General features: G+C 48.5%; 1 protein-coding gene across 1 annotated transcript in view; it reads left to right on the top strand.

Annotated features, from left to right (window-relative positions):
• Window positions 1-10,067: 10,067 nt before the first annotated feature.
• CD80 (CD80 molecule) overlaps window positions 10,068-12,135 on the top strand; it is a 30,891-nt gene continuing 28,823 nt past the window's right edge. The window contains exon 1 of the mRNA XM_040582952.1: window positions 10,068-10,212. The gene's annotated coding sequence lies outside the window, so the exon portion shown is untranslated. The remainder of the gene's footprint in view (window positions 10,213-12,135) is intronic.

Below are 12,135 nucleotides of genomic sequence, written 5' to 3'. Positions count from 1 at the left end.
CAACTTCCTAAAAACCAAAACCAGGATGCACAACGCAGTTAAGTGACATCTGAGATATGTCACAGAAAAATTTCAAGGGCTCCTCATTGACAAACAGAAGACAATGACCCGTCAGCAGGAGCCTGCAAATTTGGGGTGGGGAGAGCAGCAGTCTTCAGGCTTGAATGCATGCATTGATCCCGAAGGGATCTATCTCCTCGTGCGAATCCCATGGGATGCCCATGAGGTGGGTGATGAGAGCACTCTCCATCAGGGAGCACCTCCAGGTCCAAGATGGTGCAGGGCAGCATTGCCCTGACTAACCCCATGGTGTGGAGAGGTGGTCAGAATCACTCCTCTTTGCAAGGATGGCCTTCTGGTGCTGAGCCATGCAACGAGTTAAAAATTTACCATGTTTCACCTTTCTGGGTTTTTTGTTGTATTTTTTCTTTAATGAAAATTTAGGCTGCGGTGGACCAATGGCCAGGATATGCCTTCTGGAAAGTACCACCTTGGAGCAGCTCGCTGACATGCCCCTGCCATGTGTTGGACACTGTGGTTAGTACTCGCTTAGACTCAGAATTTTCCTTCATATTCATCTGGAAAAAAAGGGTAATTCTTTCTGACTAAAAAAAATGTGCCTTTCTAGATGAACCCAGGGTTGAGGGCTCCTGTTTGGAGGGGCTGTGAAGGATAGCGCTGCAGCGCTGGAGCTATGTACTGGTTTAGACTATGTGGGACATTTACTCAGAACCACAAGCGGCCTTCAGGCCAAAAGCTGGAAGAAAATGAACATTAAACTGGCATGGTGCACCCCCTTAAACATGGCACTGCCCCTGTTCTGCATCCTACAGCTGTCCCCAAAATGGGACTGCAAGGGAACATCTGGGATTCTCATTTTTCACCCATCCTATTCATCTTCTCTTTGCCCCCCAGGTTCAAAGGCGACCTTCCACAGGATCTTCTGGGGCCCTCAACCATGTTCATTTTGGACCAATGCCAACCTCTTAACAGTCTCTCATTCTATTAATAGCCCTTTTTTCTCTGTAATGACAGCAGGCATGTGTTTTGAGTGGGGAATATTTCTGGGCTTACCCTAATTCTGAGTCCCCAGGTGCATGTCAGTCTTTGTCACTGGCCAGTCAATAATAATACGCTGTAACAGGGGCATTCAAAACAGGGGCTGCAAATGCCACGTGAGGTCTGCATGGGACCTGACCAGCTCCCTGCGGCGAGCCTGGGCCACAATCGCTGGTGAGGCAGCGATGCATGACCCCACATGCACCCATGAGGGAAACACTCGCCGTTGTAGGATGCTCGGGGCTGCTGTGCTCGTTCTGGCTGGATGTTTGCAGCAGGGGATGGGCACCCAGCAGCAGCAGCAGGTTCTGGCTCTGCACTTCCTTCGCCCTGGGCATGGCAGGACCTTGCCTCCTCCAGCTAACCCTGGTGGGGCGGTCACCCTCACTTGTTGCCTGACTTCCCATGGTAGTGACAGGGGGGTCCCTCTCGTCCATCTGTCCTGTCCAGGGACGCAGAGCTGAAAAAGGTGGCGAGCGCCTTGGCTGCAAACACAGGCTGTGTCTGGGGCAAAGCCAGCTGCAGGGATGCCTTCGCCTAGACATGGGATCATGTGAGGAACAGCAAGAGTGGTTTTGAAGGGCTTGGCTGAAGCAAGTTTTCAATATGGCAGCAGAAGAGGTGCCTTTGGGCAACCAGCTTGGTTTCAGAGAATACTGGGCTTCAGCCTCTTATTCAAGAAACCAGACTTCACTGCAGAAATATCTGCCTCTTTCTTTCCAGACTTGCGTCCTTCAACAAACTGTCCGAGAGCAGGCCTGGCTTGCTGCCCAGGGCAAAAGGAAAGTGGTGGAAAATTACTGTGTGGCACCTACCACTCTCCTCAGGATGCTTCCAAAAGCCCTCTTTAACACAGATTTAAAAATAAAAATTTTAAAACACACACCCCCTCACACATACACACACACAAGTATAACTGTTTCAAATAACCATAATTCTGCAGGGTAGAAGATAAGCAAGGTAAATGATTTACAACAGAGAGAGGCACTGCAATGCCAGCTTGGGACAATCAGCAAGGTCAGTGACACAGGGAACATCTCCTGGGTGAGCCGAGGCCTGTGATCATCACTCTCATGTCCGTATCTGGCAAAAAGAACTGCAAACTGACCTTCACTGGCCCTGCATTAGGTTTATAGCTGGCGTGTTGGTAAGTGGGAGTATGTGAGGACAGGGACCTCCCCAGCAGGCTGCAAGTCCTGCTTTCGAGCCTGGGGATGCCAGTGAAGCAATCCCAGCCAGCTCCTGTGGGCCTGGAGTTTGGCTTGAGCACTGGATCTGAGGCTCCTTGATGTACATCAAGTGACATTTTCATTTTCAGTTGTGTGCCAGTGCTGGCACTGTGCTCCCCACCTGCAGGGTGATGGCATCTGTGGCCCTGCGTCGCTGTCCCTTCTGCCGCTTTCTTTCCACAAGCTGCTGGCAGTTGCGCCTCTGTCACTTCTGAGCACATTGGGGCAGGGGGACCAGGGGAGCCCGTCAGAGGGGTGTCATGCCTGCAAGCAAAGAGGCCCATCAAGCCTGCCTTACAACCACTGTCAACTCACAGCCACTGGCAGGCTAAATGTGGAGGTTCTTGGAACTTGCCAATGAAGATAAGCCCTAGCAAGATGTGGCGGGTTAAATGCAGCCAGCTGCCTGGCAATGGGAAGGGAGGAGATTTCATCATGCTATATGTTTTAAAACTGTGATGCTCTTCCTGCATTGCAGAAGCAGCAATGTTTAGAGTGTTAAATGTGCTTTCTGCTTGGAGAACAGGTTTCTCCTTTCTGTGTGAAAAGGTACAGTCTGGGGAACCTAATGGCAGTCTACACTGCAGAAAGATGTGTCAGGTGTGAGGAATGTGAAGAACAGCTACAGGAGAGGGGGTTTAGCCTTCTGGAACAGAAAGCACAGTGTCTCTCACCATCTTGGCTGTATCTCTGCTGAGGATCCTGGTGTTGGAACAGCAGCAGATGCGGCCAAGCACATGTGGTTCACACAGGCAACATGTCCTTCCATGCTGCAGCAAAGGCAAATTAACTACCAGTCTCCTCCAAAAACTACCGCACCTCCTTTTCCCTCCAGCTTTCCATCATCCCAGCTGCATGCATCTACCTCCTGCCACAAGGGTCAACCACCTGCAACGTAAAGCCCCTTCGGCCCTCGATCCTGCCAAAACAGAGCTAAGGGAAGGTCAGAAGTGTGTAGAAATAAGGGTGGGAAAGGAACTAGGCTGGGGAGTAGGGTCTCCTCTTTCTTCTGCCTGCAAGTTGCAAGTGTGTTCAAGCAGTCTAAGGAAATCTCAGACACTGTGCAGGCATGAGAGCTAAACTTGAAGGAGGAAGAGCTGGAGGCACTAGCTGAGGTCTGGGGAAGCAGGCTGATGGGAATGGTGCATAGATATTCCCGTTAGCTTATCGGGGAGTGCTTACAGCACCAGGACCTGCCAAGCTGAAGGATGACTTTCCTCAGCTTGAATGACTTAAACTGAGACTAGGCAAAATCCTAGGTATGATTTCCTAGGTTAGGAAAAGCCCTCTGGTGGCTTTGAGTTATTTGATTGGGTGGTTATTTTCCACCACAGGGATTTCTCTGATGCCAGGTTGTGACCTGAGCCTTCTCTCCTGCTTTTCTCTCCTGGCTATTTCTTCACCAGCTCCCTCCAAAACACTGCCGCTCCTGGGAATGACACCCACTTTTAGCCATATACCAAAAGAACAAAGGGGCATGAGAATTAGTGGAAAAAAGCTTAGGGACAGCATAACATGACATTTGAAAGGTTACTTCTGCATTTGATTCTTCATGAATTGGATTTCAGAGAATTGGGAAGTGCTAGTGTGTGACAGAAGAGGAACATATGAACAAGATCACCGAATGTTCTGTTTTATCCATTGGTCTGACAAGGCTTAAAAATATCTGCCTGTTTCCTTTCTGTACTTATGCACTTTGCATGATGCAATTAGACGGTGACGTTGCCTTGATGCATGGAGAAGTCCTCCTAGAAGGAGGAGCAGGGATGTGTTGCAAAGGACGTCGAATGCTGGCCTCCCCTCTTCCTATTTCACCCTCACCCCACGCATGTACGCAAACTTGCATGGGAATGAAGCCTTCTGAGGCCACCAAAGATGCCGCTGTGCTGTGGGTAGCCCTCTGGTGTGTTCCTGCAATGGCCCTGCTCTGGCAGAAGGGACGGGCCTAATCCTGACAGCAATTGCTAGGCAAAGGAAGCTGCTAACTGTGAAACCTCTTGCTCTTAAAACTGAGATAGCATTTGAGATCTGGGAGGAGATGGTCTGCCACTGATCTGTCAGGTATGTGGCTGCACAAAGCTGCAAAACAGTGTGAGAGGATTTGGTTTGGGGAAAAAAACCAAACATACTTGATTGCTGATATGTGTCAAACCGCGTATTGTCATAAGTCAGTTGAAAGCTAAGAAAATCACAACTCCAGTTGTGGGAGTAAAGTGGGAGTAAAGATGCTGCCCCTCTTGTATGTCATTGCTGCAGTCCATACCCCGCAATGACAGTGGCTCTGTACCGTCTCCAAGCAGCCACTTTGCTGGCAGCAGAGGAGAAAAGAACACTTGTGCTTTCATTCTGTATCGAAGACCCCTTCCCTGTGCTCTACCCCAAACCTTCAGCAGCGGGAGCGCAGGGCATCTTCATGTTTGACATGGATGTGACAAGAGCATGAGCTCAGGGGTCAGGCTTCGTGTCAGACAAGGCATTTGCTGGATGTGGGAAATGTGTTGGTCTCCAGTCTGTCAAAGCTGCCATTGTGCTGGAGTGGCTGAGGAGCTGTAAGAGGCAGAGAAGTGTGAGATCTTTTTGCATGCTGTTCAGTCATCTGCTTGCACTGGGACTGGTGCTTGGGATGTGAAATGTTGCTTATCCCATCCTTGGTCTCCAGAGCCTTCTCATTTTTTCCACTGAATATCCCTGACATGCCAGCTGCTTTGATGTAACCTAGCCATGCATGGCTTAAGTTGTCTTGGCTGCAATAATGAAACCTGTGAGGCCATGCTTGGACTAACACAAATGTGTCCGGCCATAAAGGAGGCTGGCATGAGGTGCCCATAGGCACCTTGTCCCGTGGCCAGGAGGAAGGAAACCAGAAGAGCTGATAACACTCCTTGCTGGAAGGGGGGTGGTTGTACTTGTGGGTGGTGGTAGGGGGAAACGAGGGGCAATGTCCTCCCCAGGTTCAGGAACTGGCATGTGAAAACACAGTTCGGTGGTAAGAATTTCTACCAGCAGAGAGGAGCATAGCAAAGGTCATTGCTGTCATTAAGAAACCAAGGCTGGAGCGGTATGTGAGCTGGGACCTCCAAGCAGCCAACTAGCCTGAGCTCAGTAAATGGGAAATGAGATAAAGTACAAAATCAGTTTACCAAGGCTATCTCATGCCAGGCTATCGTAGTGGGTTCATTTTGATAAAATAATTGACTCTGTAGACAGACGACTTCAGAAAGGCAGTCCTTACAGCGCTACAGGCAAAGCCATTAAGCTGGAGAAACAGGGGATTAATGTGAGCATTGTAAGGATTTACCTAAAGAAAGGACGTTAGGAGGTTGTGCCTGAAGGGAAGTGAGCAGAGTGGAAAGGGGTTATTAACGATGCTCCTCAAAGTGGTGATCTTGTTTATCCAGCAGGAAAACAAGTCCTAATCAGATTCAGTCAGATTTGAAGGGCTAGTCATTGCAGAGATTGTGCAGGGTACAGCACAGGAGGAGCTGATGGCAGCGAGGGCTGGAATAGGGGAAACAGGATTAAAGTCAGCAGCATGGAGTGCAAGCCTGTGCGTGCAGAGGAACTGGAAGCTGGCTCCCAGCTTATCCCCTGCCATTCAGAAATTACAAAGGAAGGGGTGTTTTTTATTGATTCATGATGAGTTCTCACCATAGTGTAGCCAAGGAAAAGAAGGTGAGCACAGAGGAGATGTCCCCAGCTGGTTTAAAGGCACTTTCGGGTGGCGATGGAGGCGCAGGGCCCCTGCAGTGGGCATGCAGGGTGGCTGGACAGCCCTGCCAGGCTGACAGAGGACCAGGCTGGGGGGAAAGCCCTCCGTGTGGGGAGAGACAAAACCAGCATGGCCAGCGCACAGAGGTGTGCAGGGGCATGGCTTCAGGGTGGAAGTGACAGCAGGGTGCCAATGCTGGAAAATGCACGGTGCCAGTGTCTCACCAGGGCATGGGGGCAGCGAGTCCGAGCCTGCACCTCTCCACGAGCCCACTGCAAAGCCACACTCACCCAACAGGGCTGGCAATGCCAGGTGTCCGTTCCTCAGTGGGCCACCTTACCCTGGGGTACATCTTTCCCGTGGTAGCAGTGACAGGGTTGCGTGCTTTGGGAGAGCTCTTCCAGATGTGTTTGCTTCAAACTTATTTCCAAAGGTGATCCTAGGGTTGCTGGTGATGCTTGCAACCTTCTAAAGGCCCTCATCATGGTGCAGCCTTCTTTCAAAAGTTGAAAACTTCTGAAAACCAGGGGTCAGCTGTGGGATACCAGACAGGGAACCCGTGTGTACATGGGCACGGGCAGCACAACTGCCAAACAGGCCAAACACAGCATCTGTGCTATGGGAGTGCTTTGTCTCTTCTCATGGCTTTTCATGAGCATGTTTAGACCTTAGGTCTCCCCTCAGTCTTCACCCTCTCCCAGTGCCCTAAGTGGAAAGATGATCTATTGATGGAGGAGCTGAATTCAACAGACAGCCTCACCTGAGCCTTGCAGCTAGTGGATGGTGCCTCTGAAGGAAGGCACAACCAAGTAAAAGGCACCCATGCCCCAGAAGTCCAAGGGTTTCCATCAAGAAAGTGTGATACCCATGTAAAGGGGGAAGTCCCATGGCTCACACTTACAGAAAATCAGTCTTCTTTAGGTTCAAAGGGAAAAGGAAAAAAACAGTTGGACACCACCACGTTTAGGTTTGAGGTTCAAATGTTTTCAGGTTTGGTTCTTGTTTTAGGCTTTGAGGGCTTTTGTTTTTGTTTGTTTTCTCCTGAACTCCCCCTCCCACCTTCAAATGTCAACCTGGCAGGTTTCTGGAATTGAGTCTTTCTTCCTGAAAGCCCCGAATTTGCACTTCCCATGTTGCCATCTGATTTGTGTGTACCCTAGAGTGAGCTATGTCTGCAGATGCATCAGCAAGGACAGATACATAGCTGTTTCTAAATAATCAAATTTGCCAAAAAATGTGTTTGGCAAGAAAACTACTCTGATGCGAGGAGTGGTCGATCTGCAGGTTGCCAGCACAACCTTGCTGCAGATGGAGGTTGAGTTTCTTGTTCCAGCGCAGAAATGAGCCAGAGCCTGGTAAGGATATACAGGCACAACCTCAGCACAAGGGAAAAAAGCTTCTTATGTTCTTACAGCTAGTCTCAGAAATAGGTATTTCTTTTTTTTAATTTCTTTTTTTTTTTTTTTTTTTTTGTGGATTTTTTTAGTAGCTCAGTCTAAACCATATCTGGTGCATAACATTTCATCCCAGCAGAGCTAATGCCTTTAAAATGAAGCCTAACCACAAGGAAAGCAGAGGACAACAATGCCAAGCAGCGCTGATTACAGGTAGTGCTTTCAGCTCTGTTTTTAATAGAGGGTATAATTCCGCTCTTTGGGTGTGACTCCCATTGAAATCAGTGTTGCGTTATATATACAGATCTGTGTCAGAATGATATTCACACTTACAGACACTGTGCTTATCCATATGGGGAAATTGCAGGTAGGAAGCTGGGCTGCAAGATACAGCATGCTCATTAATTCTAATTAACTCCTTATTTACATGCTGTTAGTGGGCACCGGGTATGATTTGCCTTACTCCACTCTGAGAGCAGAGGTCCAAACACAATGGTTTGGGTGAGATTATATATGACAGTCGGAGCTGATTTAATGCCTGACTTTTGCCAACAGGGACCTGTCCCTCCTCTCTGCCTTCAGTCCACCAGATCCCACTGCTGACTCTGGTTCTTGGACTCATCTGATATTCCAGCAAATTGATGCAATTCATAATGATGGCCAAGAAAAACAAGTTTGTTTAATTATTTTTTTTTTTTTTGTTGAGCTAGCATGTTGAACCAGATTCCAAGGGGGCACTGAGGGACAAATGTTCCAGGGTGAGATTTGTCCCTCTCTCTAATCAACCATATGGAAGTAATTCTTGGGATTTTTGCAAGCCTGCATCTTTGGAACCAAGCACCATGTGAATCAACAGTGGATTGCTAAAATCAAAACAACATTCTGACACACAAAAGCCACTTACAGATTGTCAGCCTTTAGTCTTATTGACAGATTCCTCAAGCTAGCCGGACAAATGCCCAGCAGACCTCATGTAAGAAGACAGACTTAAAGAGCTACTTCTCAAACACGCTACTTCATACCATGATTCATTCCTTTTACACATGCGTTTTCAGATCTGCACGTCATCATATTTGTCATTGGCACTGTGGTTTTATTATTAGGACGGCTTGAACTTCCATGGGCCTCAGCAAAACCTCTAGGATCGGAGTCCTCAGACCTCACCTCCACGTGGTCCACTCTGAAGCTGACTCAGAGCCTTACGCTTTTCACCCCAGTGAATGCAAGGGCAGGCGCTGTTCCCCAGGTACATGGAGCAACACTGTCCTGTCTGGAGAAGAACCAGATAGAAAATCATCTTCTCCATGGTGCAGTCACTTGTGCCAAATAGTAAAATGCCTGATTAGGCAGGCTTTCCAGGGACCCGCTGTCCTCAGCTGCACTCCGGCGCTGCTGATGCCCAGAGCAGGGAGCGCAGATGCCCTGCCTGTGGGGGGAGGCAGGGTTCCAGCAGTCCTCTGGGGCAGGAGAACAGGGCAGGGAGCGTGCTGTAAACGTGCACCCTGATGTATCATGCAGCAGCCCTCTGAGGTCAGGCAGGTACCTCTTCAATGCTTGCTTATTGCTGCACTTAAATCTCTTGTGTGTAACAGCACACAAAAAGGAAAATACAGCCCAGCGTGTACTACCAGGGGCTGCATTTCAGCTGTGTCTACCTGACTGCTCGCCTGGTGTGACAGCCAGTGCTGCTGCACATGGTGCTGTGTTGTCCCCCCTGCCCCAGGGCCGCAGTGAAGGTAGTCAGGATGAGGCCATCTCAGCCACATCAGCTCCCGCAGAGCTGCCGTGCCCTGCCAGCCTAAGCTGCTTGTGGAAACAGGAACAAGCCCCTTATGAGTGAGCAGAGGCTGACTACGCAACCAGCACAAATAGTAACTCAGAGCTAGCAACTAAGTTTGAGCCACTTGTGCTGAAATAGCTGGTGCGACTGTTAAAAATAATCAGCCCATGTCGTCTTCACAGCCTGCTGCTGCCAAGGGCTGTGACTCCCTGGCAGGGAGAGCTGGCACTGCCGTTGCAGGCAGCACAGCCTGCTTTATTCAGGAGAGCCAGCGTATCTGCTGCGTTATCTTCACACGCTCGGGTGGAAACTGTGCAAGATCGGGTTCTCTTTTAGGAGCAGATGAACCACTCCTGCTGCAAGGGAAGAGCTTTGTAGGAACCAGCCTTAGGGCAGGGTGTGTGGATGAGGGCAACTGTGAGTGCCAGCTTGCGTGCAGCAGGGCAGAGACCCGCACGCTCCTTCCTGTGTGGACCCTGTGAGCACACTGGGCTCTTCTGCATGGTGGTGACACTCACAGTGATGCCTCACAACAGCCAAGTACAGCAGTTGAGTGGGTCCCATACAGCAGCTGGCTGTGAGGGTAATTCAAGAAGGTCAATCCAAAATTGTTAAGGCAACTTTGGTTTTGGCAAAAAGCCCTGGTGCTTTCAGCAGTAAAAATTCAAATATCCACGCAGTAGTCGGATCAAAGTAATACTTGCCAAACAATGTGGGCGCATTTTGCATTTACCTTACTTAAATGAATTTCCCACATTTCCCCCCTCTCTGAATTCTGACATAAGAAGACTTTTTTTAACTGCATTGGTCACTCCTGACTTCCCATGGCAGAGCAGACATATATACTGCCTGTGCTTTCTAATGCACCACGCCGCCAAAGCACGTTATCTGTTTGTGCATGGCCGGTCCAGTGCCAGGCAGTGCTGCCTGCCCTGGCCATCGCTGGACTCTGGCCCCAGCACTGTGCTTGCGATACTTGCCCAGCGGACTCTGATAGCGGTGACTGCCTTGCTCTCGTGAAGCACCCTTTGGAGTACTGAGGTAAGGAATCTGTGGACTTGACTAGCTGAGTGCTAAGGGGAAACAGAGTCTCCCTGCATGCTTGGATGTGATCTGAGTGCAAAGCTGTCATGTCAGCCCTCTGAAAGGCCTGCCACGGCATACAAACCACTCTGGAAGGCCAGAGGACCGCTGATCTTGGGAGTGTTCATCACACCAGACAGGCTGCAGAACGATGGTGCACCAAGCCCAGGGCACTGTACAGGGGCAAACACTGGCTCTGAGCTCATCTCCCAGCTTTAAAATGACTTTCACAGGTCCAGAGAGGACTTCCTTGGGTCCAGAGTGGGACATGATTTTGGGGCACTTGCACTACCATTTTTTTTGGTAATGTACTCCTCTGGAAACACATCTTGGATACTTCCCATTCAACACGGACATTCTTGTGTTAAAATCATGGGGATGTGCTTTTAGTTCAGATTAACACAGATGGGAACGTCCGTTCACATTAAAAACAATAAAAGGGATGCCAGTTCTGTAGGAGGGAATGTGGTTATGAATCTTCACCAGAGAGTAGGTGTTGTGTTTTGGTTTTCAGTATTTACCCAGTTCTGCCCTTTCTGATATTTCTCTGAGATGTCAACTGAGAAACAGGGGGAGGTTGTTTTGCTTTTTTTTTGTTGTTCTTTTTACCAGTCTCCAGATGTTGAAAATAATGATGTTTGAGTGTGCTGGAAGTATGTTTCTGCAGCGGTGGCTCTGCCATTCGGAAAAAGTTGGTGATGTCAGTGGGTCTGCAGGAGAAATCTAGAAGCAGTATATTTGAACAGCCTTCCCTTTGAGTGCAGAAGATTTCTACCACAAGTGCTGATTATTGAAGTTAATTTCCTCTACATAGCACACATGTTGCAAAATTTCACTTGTCTTTTCTGCTTCTTTCCTAACGGTTTTGTGTGAAAGCAGAGGAAAGATGTGGTGTGTGTGATACTCTCACATCTTCCTCTTTTCCACAGTAATTGTTTTTAGCAGAATTTAAAGGCCCATTCTCATTAAATCCAAGCTTCCCTTTTCAGGCTGCAGTGCTGCTTCTACCCATTTCAACCTGTTTCTTGAGCACATATAGGTGAACTGCTGAAGGCCTATTAAAGCGCACAAGAAAGATTATTCCTGTGGTGATTTTGCTGTGAATTAGTGGGCTTATATTTCCCACTGCAGTGCTCATAGAAAGGAGTTTTCTCTGAACTGGACTTCAATATGTACGAGTCCTTCAATTTTGTTAGCATCCTAAGGATGCATAATACCTCCTCCCTTGAAGAGTTGCCTTCTAATAATCAGGGCTACGGGCTTAGGGAAGCTTTAAGTGATGGAAAAATTATGACTTCTGCCTCTGATGAAAGCAGAGCAAAGCACCTGACCGCTACATTCTCTCTGTTAATGCCGTCAGGGAGCTCTTCATAGAAGATATCAAGAGCCATGATACCTAGAAAAAGAGATGGAGCTCTGATTGAGAATAACATCTGTGAGTTCAGCTGCCTATTTAAAATCTAGGCAGCCTTAATGAAGCAATTAGCTGCTCTGGGTTCCTCTGTGGGTAAGAAGGGGTTATGATGCCTCCCTGCTCCAGACTGGCAGCTGATGAGCTCGATCGCTTTCCCTGGGACTGCTCATCTGAGGAGCAGGGTTGAACCCTGAGGAAGAAATGCAGATGAGGATGTAATAGGCTGGAGTTTCATTCTAGTTGTAATATGCTAATGGAAGAAATATTAGAAAAAAAAAAAAAGGGGGGGCTTGAATTTAAAATGAAAGTGAGATGATAAACTGTATGGCTATAACAGGGTTGCCAGTAACTATAATGATGCAGGATACATGATTAGATTAGGAGTAGAAAGTGCATGGGCCCGTCTGACTCACAGAGAGGCAGTCCCTAGGGCTTAGAAAACAATGTATGAAAGACTATATTAATGA

Source organism: Falco naumanni, chromosome 2, assembly GCF_017639655.2.
Source record: "Falco naumanni isolate bFalNau1 chromosome 2, bFalNau1.pat, whole genome shotgun sequence".
Lineage (NCBI taxonomy): Eukaryota > Metazoa > Chordata > Aves > Falconiformes > Falconidae > Falco > Falco naumanni.
This window is presented reverse-complemented; position numbering and strand designations above follow the sequence as displayed.